Here is a 10390-nt window from a genome sequence, read left to right as displayed (position 1 = left end):
CATTTTCAGCATTTAGCATACGCTTTTATCCAAAGCGACTTACACAATCAGCAACTGAGGGTTAAGGGCCTTGCTCAGGGACCCAACAGTGGCAACTTGGTGGTGGCGGGGCTTGAACCGGCAACCTTCTGTTTACTAGTCCAGTACCTTAACCACTGAGCTATCACTTCCCTATCAGCTATCACTATAGAGAATGTGTGGAGAATTTTGAAACGAAAAATGCGACAACGACTACCCCGTACTGTTACACATCTTAAGACGTGTTTGCAGGAAGAATAGGACAAAATAAAAGCTGAAACACTAAATCACTTGGTATCCTCGGTGCCAAAACGTCTTTTAAGTGTGGTGAAAAGGAATGGCAACATTACAAAGTGGTAATAAAAGTCAAAGTAAATGTAAGAAACAAAGAAATGTAAGAAGTTTTTTATTATTATTTGCATTTACTATGCTGTCCCAACCTTTTCTGATTTGGGGTTGTAAATTTAAGTGTTGTTTAAATGCTGTATTCCGATCACAACATAGTTATGTACTGGCTCAGCTACTGGCTTTACTGACACTGCTCTTTCCTGGTTTATTGCATACCTCATCATTACATTTCACTTTGTCACTTCAGGCAAGCCCAATTTCTCCCCCATAGCTGTCACACAAGGAGTTCCCCAGGGCTTTGTCTTAGGCCCTCTTCAGTTAATCATTTATATTCTACTTTTTTGTCAGATCATTCACAGTTAGGTTTTAATTTCCACACAGATCTATGTGATAACTAAAACTACCTCCACTCTGCCACCCTCTGCCCTTATATCCTGCATTTTAGATTTAGACACTGGAGGCCTGCTAATTTTTTTAACTCAACAAAGAAAACTGAAGTTTTGCTTATTGGCCCATAGTCTACATAAACAACATTTTCAGATATTACCCTTAACTTTGATGGCGTGGCTGTAAAATCTTCACCAGAGATTTGCAACCTGAGTGCACTTTTTCACTCTTTCCTCTTGTTCAAACTTCATATTTGGGTCTTGGTTTTTTTCACACCTCTGCAACAACGCTCACCTTTGCCCTATGCTCTCACAGAAAGATGCTGAAATTCTGGTTCATGCATTAGTTTCTTCCTGTTTAGACTACTGCAAGGCCTTTTCATTGGCCTTTCTAACAAAACTGTATGTTCTCTTTAGGGCACTATACAAGTAAGTGTTGGAGAAGAGAAAGAAACAAAACTTTAGAGATACTCTTTTTGTGTATGCAGTATTGCTCTAGTAAAAAGAGTTGTGTTAAACTGGCAAAGTTGTTTTATTCTTATTCTATAACCTTACAAACTGGTAACAAGATGGTTGTTCCCTTGCCTCCACCGTTCCTCCAGTGTCCTGGTGAGCAAAAGTTTAAGAATTACCTGCTTGTGATCCATTCAGATGGGGACAAATAGCCAGATTATTACATATACTGTAAGGACAGTTCAGAAAATCGAAAACATCACATCTCTAGGTTGGCATTTTACTCCATGGAGCTTTGTCAGACAAAAATAGAACCTGGTACCTAACTGACTGGGTTGTTCCTGGGTTCCAGTCCCCCAAAAAGACACCCAGATAATTCCATTCTTTCATTCTTGCTCACTTTTTTCTTTAATCACACTTTTTGTGATATTTGACTTTGGCTGCCTTAGTTCTGATTCAGTTCACCTTCTGCACTTGGGTCCAGTATTACCCTTGTGGTGGGTCCCTGTGTTCATCCTCCCGGTAAATACTTATGCAATATGGTGGCATTTGATGTTTTTTTATGTGTTTTGTTTATATGTCTGACTGTCAATGCTAAGTTTACTAGTGAGAATCCCACTTCTGATTGTCAAGATCTTCTGATCATTGGAATCCAGAGTAAACTGGCTATTTTGGGCAAATTCCTACACTCACACAACATACCAGAGAAGATAGCCAAAACACTGGGCTCTTTATGGGTTATCATTGGCTCAGGCAAGCGGCTGAGGTGAAGGAGATAAAGTAAGACATAAGAGTGGAAGAGATAGAGTAAGAGTGAATGCCAGTCCGGGCTACTGGCAATGCTAAAGAGACAACAACACAAACCACCGCTATATAGGATTTTTCTGACAAATGCCAGATCCATCACAAACAAAATAGATGAATTGCAGCTACTTATCTCAAGTAAAAAACTTAAAGAAAACTGTTGCATTCTCTTAATACCAAAGACGTGATCTTACTCACCTATCCTGGACCAAGCCATTGAGCTAGCGGGCTACACAGCATTTTGCTGGGACAGAAACCAATACTTCGGTAAGGGCAAGGGAGGGTGTGTGTGCATATACGTATGTACAAAACAAATGGTGCACCAATACCAAAATTTGGAGTACCTGACTGTCAGATGCAGGCCATCTCACCTTTCTCGCACATTATCCATTGTTATAGTAACAGTTGTTTGCATTTCACCAAATGCTACTACTAGAACAGTTTAAGGCTACCTACTCAGTTCTATATACACACAACATTGTACCATGTAGAAGCAGCCCATGTAATCGCTGGTGATTTTGTCATAAACACTTTAAGGAAGTTCTCCCAAAATTTGAACAGTTTATCAGATGTGCTACCAAACGGGAAAATATACTAGATAATGGTTTTCAAACATTAAAAACTACTTTAGGACAACTCCACTACCACACTTGGGCCAGTCGAATCACAGATCAATTCTCTTAATCCCAGCATACACTACACTCACAGAAGAAAAGATAAACCCACCATAAAGATTGTTAAGGTTTGGTCTGAAGAAGCCTCCTCATAGCTGCAGGAATGATTTGAAAGGAACAAGTGGGACATCCTTGAGGATCAGGACTGGGATATTAACACATCTTCTGTACTGTGTTACATACAAAACTGTGTTGACAATGTCACTGTCGAAAAACACATCAGGGTGTATCCAAAGCAGAAGCCCTGGATGACGAAAGAGGTCAAAACTCTCCTCAAAGCTCATAACACCACCTTCAGATACAGTAACAGAGACCTGTAAAGCACTACCATAGCCAGAAGAAAGGCACAAAGGAGGCTAAAGTGGCCTACAAGAGAAATATTGAAAACATCTTTACCAATGACTCACACTAAGTGTAGCAGGGTACCCAACACCTCACCAACTACAAGAAGGTGTTTTCTACACCTAGTGTGAGTCATTGTTGGGAAGAGTGTTGAAAAAATGTACAGAACAGCTCTCAGAAGTCTTCACAAAGACCTTTAAGCTGTTCCTGTATAAAAGGCACCTTGCCTGAAGTCTGCTACAAGCAATACACTGCCAAAAATGACTACCATCGGCGGCCTCAATGATTACTGTCTAGTGGCAATAACTACAGTCATAATGAAAGCACTACATGTGCTGGTCCTACAGCACATCTCCCACCCACCTTTGACCCACACCAGTTTGTCTACAGAGCAAATAGGTTTACAGATTATGTCATGGCCACTGTTTTTCACACTGTACTCCCCCACCTTAAAAACCAGAGGAGCTACATAAGGGTACTCTTTGTAGACTTCAGGTGTGCTTTTACCAGGCATACCAGGGAGACTGGTCTCTAAACTCAATGACTTGGGACTATCACAAAATATATGCCTTTAGATAAAGGACTTTTTGACCAACCGCTCACGGACAAAATAGGCCCCCACATCTCCTCCAACCTGACGGTCAACACTGGTGCATCACTGGGCTGTGTGCTGAGTCCCCTTCTCTATGCTCTTCACACCTATGACTGTGCCCCAACACATTCCACAAACACCTTTAAGTTTGTGGATGACACGACTGTGGTGAGATTTATCGCCAGAGCAGGTGAGACAGCTTATAGAGATGAAGTACGAAAACTGGCAGGGTGGTGCTTAAAAACTTATCCTAAACTCCCCTAAAACAAAAGAACTTGTTATAGACTTTAGGAAACATAATTCAGACCCTGACCCACTGTACATCCACGAGAACAGTGTAGAAAGGGTCTTTCAGGTTTCTGGACCACCAATACCACTGCAATAGCACAGCAACGACTCTACTTTCTGAGGCTCCTAAAGGAAAAAAAATATATACAACTCCAAATCAGAAAAAGTTGGGACAGCATGGAAAATGCAAATAAAAAAAGAGTTTCTTGAATTTACTTACATTTCATTTCATTTATTAATAAACATCCATTCCTGCATTTCAGGCCTGCAACACATTCCAAAAAAGTTGGGACAGTAAAGCATTTACCACTTTGTAATGTTGTCATTCCTTTTCACCACACTTAAAAGACATTTTGGCACCGAGGATACCAAGTAATTTAGTGTTTCAAGTTTTATTTTGTCCCATTCTTCCTGCAAACACGTCTTAAGATGTGTAACAGTACGGGGTCGTCATTGTCGCATTTTTCATTTCAAAATTCTCCACACATTCTTTACTGGGGACAGGTCAGGACTGCAGGCAGGCCAGTCCAGTGCCTGTACCCTCTTCTTCTGTAGCCATGCCTTTATAATGTGTGCAGCATGTGGTTTTGCATTGACTTATTGAAAAATGCATGGACGTCCCTGGAAAACATGATGTCCTGAAGGCAGCATATGTTGCTCTAAGATCTCAATGTACTTTAGTGATGGGTCGGTTGCGAACGATCCGGCTCTAAGAGCCGGCTCTTTAAAGTGAACGACGGGATCCGGCTCCTGATTGGGAGCCGATTCGGGGTTTTTTTTCTTTTTTTTTTCTGTTAAAGCCGCACGTGATTGGTCAAGATGCGTGGTGGCGTTTGTGTGTTTAAACTGAGCAGGAGGGGAGGGGTTACAGACACACAAAGTGAGCACACGAACAGGAGGCAGAGAGAGAGAGAACTTGATGAAGTTTTACATAGCGCTTTACACAGCCAGACATTACACGCTGGAAAGGTGAGGAAAATGAGTGACAGGAAACAGTAAAGTTTGGACACGAGAAGCCCCTTTTACAGAGAAGTGCAGGCCCACTGAGCTGGTGGGAGACCAAGTGTTCAGTCTACCCACATCTTACACATGTGATGGCACATAGACTGTGTATTGTAGCAACATCTGCCTGAGAGAATCTTTTCCAAAACGGGGCAGATCATAACAGAAAGGAGAAACAGGATTAACCCCTCAAAGATGAGCTCCTTGGTTTTTCTGAATGCTAATTTTCACTAAATACAAATACTGTCACCTGAATGCTGCTTTTTCTTTTTGTTTTGCACATTTTCATTTATAATGTGTTGTGATGCTTTGTTGATGTTGTGTTGTTTCACTCTAGATGCAAATTTACAAATAATATACACAATCAGACCTTTTTGTCTAATTGAGATGGGTCTTTGTTTTTTATAATTTATTGTTGTAGCACTCCATGTTGAGTATATAGATAAAGCCATTTAAATAATAAACATTTGATACAATGTTTTTACATTAGTAATTCATTTTACATGTAATTTGGTAATAAATTAATTTAAGCAACAAAAAAATCTAAGGAGCCACTTGGGAGCCGAAAGAGCCGGCTCTCTAAAAAGAGCCGGAATTCCCATCATTAATGTACTTTTCTGCGTTAATGCTGCCATCACAGAAGTGATAATGACCTTTGCCAAGGGCACTGACACAGCCCCTACCATGACAGACCCTGGCTTTTGGACTTGTTACTGATAACAGTCTGGATGGTCCTTTTCATCCTTGCAGAGCACACGGCGTCTATTTTTTCCAAAAAATACCTGGTATGCTGATTCATCTGACCACAATACACGTTACCACTGTGTGATGATCCATCCTAGATGCTTCAGAGCCCAGAGAAGTCGACGCCGCTTTTGGACATGGTTAACATAAGGCTTATATTTTTCACAGTAAAGTTTTAAGAGGCATTTGTGCATGTAACTTCGTATTGTAGTGCTTAACAAAGGTTTGCCAAAGTAATCCCTCACCCATGTGGTTATATCAGCTATTGTTGAGTGGCGGTTCTTGATGCAGTGCCGTCTGAGGGATTGAAGATCACGGGCGTTCAGCTTAAGCTTGAGCCCTTGGCCTTTATGCACTGAAATTCCTCCCGATTACTTGAATCATTTAATAAAATTATGCACTGTAGAGGGAGAAATATGCTCATGCATTTGCTGACAAACTGGAGATCCTTTGGCCGTCTTTGCTCATCAAAGACTCAGCCTCTCCTGGATGCTGCTTTTGTACCAAACCATGATTACAATCACCTGTTGACATCACCTGTTTGGAATCACATAATTATTTAGTTTTTTCACCTCAATACTTGCCCCCGTCCCACCTTTTTTTGGAATGTGTTGCAGGCCTAAAATGCAGGAATGGAGGTATATTAACAAACGAAATAAAGTTGAGCAGATAAAACATAAAATATCTTGGGTTCAGACTGTCTGCAGTCAAATAACATTTAAAGTAAATGTAAGGTAATGTAATGTTTTATTGTATTTGCATTTTCTATACTGTCCCAACTTTTTCTGACTTGTGGTTGTATATATACTGTATATATATATATATACAGTATATATACTGTATATATATATATAGTGTGTGAGTATGTCCAATTGTTGGTGATCAAATCAGTGACCAAATAATTACAAACATTTTAATTCAACAAAATTAGTATAGAAATATCTGACTACTGGAGCAGAAGAAGGGCAACCCATATGGGAAAGAAACAAACAATAGACCTACATTAGTGTATACATCTCCCCATGAGCATCTGCAAAATGGGCTTCCACAAATCTTTCACTCTGAATGACACTAATTATTCTTTAATGCCTTCCATCTATGTATCCATTCAGCTATGACTCTGATGGTCCCTAATCCATCACATGCTGATTAATATAGGTCAATTTGAAACACATTCCCTCAGCATCTCTGTGGAACCCTAGTCATTTACAAAGAAAATATATGCAAACTGCAGGAGTATTTTGAGATTTAAAATGATTTGTGTGTGTTATTGATGTGATGGCACACTTGAAGACTTAATATAAGAACTCGCTGCCTGCATCTCTTTTACTTGGTAATGATAAACAAGCCATAAATCACAGCAGATGTGAGAGAAGCAATGAGAAAACACAAGGACAAAAATAACATGCATGCACCATTTTGAACCTTAATGTGAGGATCACCAACTGAGATTTTTAGCTTTGGAACTCTAAAGTTAAATAAAGCAAATCACTATGAAAATGTCTGAGCACAGAACAAACCATTTATTTGTTTCAATATTGTTATATGTACCAAGTAAATTAATTGTTAATTTATTTAAAAAAATCTAGAACAGTGCCTCATGGCTCATTAGTGGCCAGGAGTATATTTGATCAACCCCTACAGAGGTCATGGATTTTCTTTCCCTTTTTAAATAATTTTATGATTACCATAAACATTACAAAACCAGATTTATTGTCTGCTTAATACCGACAAGGCATAACATTATGACCATTGACAGGTGAAGTGAATAACACTGATTATCTCTTCATCAATGCACCTGTTAGTGGGTGGAATATATTAGACAGCAAGTAAACATTTTATCCTCAAAGTTGATGTGTTAGAAGCAGGAAAAATGGGCAGGCATAAAGATTTGAGCGAGTTTGACAAGGACCAAATTGTGATGGCTAGACAACTGGGTCAGAGCATCTCCAAGACTGCAGCTCTTGTGGGGTGTTCCCGGTCTGCAGTGGTCAGTATCTATCAAAAGTGGTCCAAGGAAGGAACAGTGGTAAACCTGGCGACAGGGTCATGGGTGGCCAAGGCTCATTGATGCACGTGGAGAGCGAAGGCATGTGGTCCAACAGACAAGCTACTGTAGCTCAAATTGCTGAAGAAGTCAGCGGCAGAGGCAATGTGATGCTTTGGGCAATGTTCTGCTGGGAAACCTTGGGTCCTGCCATCCATGTGGATGTTACTTTGACACGTACCATCTACCTAAGCGTTGTTGCCGACCATGTACACCCTTTCATGGAAACAGTATTCCCTGATTGCTGTGGCCTCTGTCAGCATGATAATGCGCCCTGCCACAAAAATGGTTCAGGAATGGTTTGAGGAGCACAACAACGAGTTTGAGGTGTTGACTTGGCCTCCAAATTCCCCAGATCTCGATCCAATCGAGCATCTGTGGGATGTGCTGGACAAACAAGTCAGATCCATGCAGGCCCCACCTCACAACTTACAGGATCTGCTGGTAACATCTTGGTGCCAGATACCACAGCACACATTCAGGGTCCTAGTGGAGTCCATATCTTGACGGGTCAGGGCTGTTTTGGCAGCAAAAGGGGGACCAACACATTATTAGGAAGGTGGTCATAATGTTATGCCTGATCGGTGTATAATATTTATTTGTTTTACCAATATCACAGGACAATACACACACACACACTTTTACATTCTCATCTACAAATAGAGCTAATTTAAAACAGCCAATTTACTATTTTGTATGTTTTGGAGAAGGAAGAAAACCAGTGTTCATTAGAGAACCTTCACAAAGACAGATAGAGAATGAGTACATTAATGAACCAAAACATTAGAACCACCAACAAGAAATCTGAAGGAGTTCTATGGAATCTGCTATCAGGATATTACCAGCAGTTCATTCAGTGTCAGTGTGCTGTAAGATGAATGGTCCTGCATTGCATTCTGATGACTTCTCTTCTTTTTAATGATACACACATGCCCAGCCACCCACATGATCTTGGAGTTCATACAGATTTATTTAATTTATACAGAACTGGGTAAAAACTACAACAATAAATAAAAAAAACTTTCATTAGTTGGCAGTTCTGTGAACTTTTTGAGAAAACTATTGCAACTTTCCTAAGCCAGCAAAAAGGCTGAGTTTACTTAAATAACCACTGTGCAGGACATAGCAGGACAACATGTTGATGGCTAGGGTGCTTTGGCAGAACAACAGAAGATCCTATAAAGTTTGACATCTTCAGCTAAAAACAGCAGTCTAAACCGAGGCTGCGTCCAAAATTGCATACTTAAACAGTACATACTAGTTTTGAGGCAGTGCGCACTGCTCGGCCGGTAAAGCAGTACGCTCTTTCAGTACGCAAGTGTGCAGTATGCACGCAACCTCAGACGTACTACGTCCACCATCATACCAACATCACGTGATGCATGACGTCACATTGCCACAGTTATAACAATTTTAAAATCAGACAAAATTAATTCTGTCATTCTCCACAAAGCTACTCATACTTATTCAGGGTTGTACTTAATCATAACATTTTAAAAAAATGCATTATCTCCCTTTTTCTACCGATTTTAGCACGTTCAATTTTAACCAATTGTTTTGTGCTTCTTCTCCATTGGAGCTGACCCCCGCCCAGAGGAGTGCGAGACTGTCACACGCCCCCTCCGACCTGCGCGCAGTAGCCGACTGCATTTTTTCACCTACACAAGGCGAGTTCATATGCAGATCAGCTTTGTGCACGGAGAGCCACACCCTCCCTCTACTCTGTGCAGACACCATCAGCCAGCTAGCAGAGGTTGTAATTCGCTCAGTTATGAGGAACCCAATCCAGCTCATCCTATCCTATGAACAACAGCCAATCGTTGTTTATGCAGCCACCCAGCCGGATGGCAGAGCTGAGATTCGATATGATGTATTCGAAATCCCAGCTCTGGTGTGCTAGCGTGTTTTACCACTGCGCCACCTGAGCGGCCTAATCATAACATTTTTAATGTTTGTCTTACTCCGCTTTCCGCCATCTTTCTTCTTCGCTACGAACACCTTTGCAGCTCCAGCTGAATTATGGGATAGATGATTGGACTGCAAGTGTGCATTGTTTGTATAGCCAAAAATGGCTGCTGATGCAGTAGGTCATCCGGGTACTTTTCGCATACTGTTTAATGGACACTACATTTTCGGACACACTACCCGCTCTTGCATACTGCTTTTGCTTACTGTTCAGTATGGAAGTGTGTGATTTGGGGAGCAGCCCTAGAGTGGGCACAAGCTTACCAATACTGGCTAGTGAAACTCATGCAGATGGTCAACACAGAATTTGGCATAAACAATGTAAATCCATGTGTCACAGTTCAGGTTAGTGTTGGTAGTGTAATAGTATGGGATTTTTTTGGTATGCGATAGGCCCTGCATGCAAATCAATCCATAGCCTATTGTATTTTTGCTGACCACTTTCACTGAGCACAATCCTCCCATGATTTGCTTCCTTTAGGGTATGATTTCATGAGATACATGTACAGTGTATCACAAAAGTGAGTACACCCCTCACATTTCTGCAAATATTTCATTATATCTTTTCATGGGACAACACTATAGACATGAAACTTGGATATAACTTAGAGTAGTCAGTGTACAGCTTGTATAGCAGTGTAGATTTACTGTCTTCTGAAAATAACTCAACACACAGCCATTAATGTCTGAATAGCTGGCAACATAAGTGAGTACACCCCACAGTGAA

Source organism: Trichomycterus rosablanca, chromosome 8 (assembly GCF_030014385.1).
Source record: "Trichomycterus rosablanca isolate fTriRos1 chromosome 8, fTriRos1.hap1, whole genome shotgun sequence".
Taxonomy (NCBI): domain Eukaryota; kingdom Metazoa; phylum Chordata; class Actinopteri; order Siluriformes; family Trichomycteridae; genus Trichomycterus; species Trichomycterus rosablanca.
The sequence above is the reverse complement of the archived record's forward strand: the minus strand, read 5'-3'. Positions refer to the sequence as shown.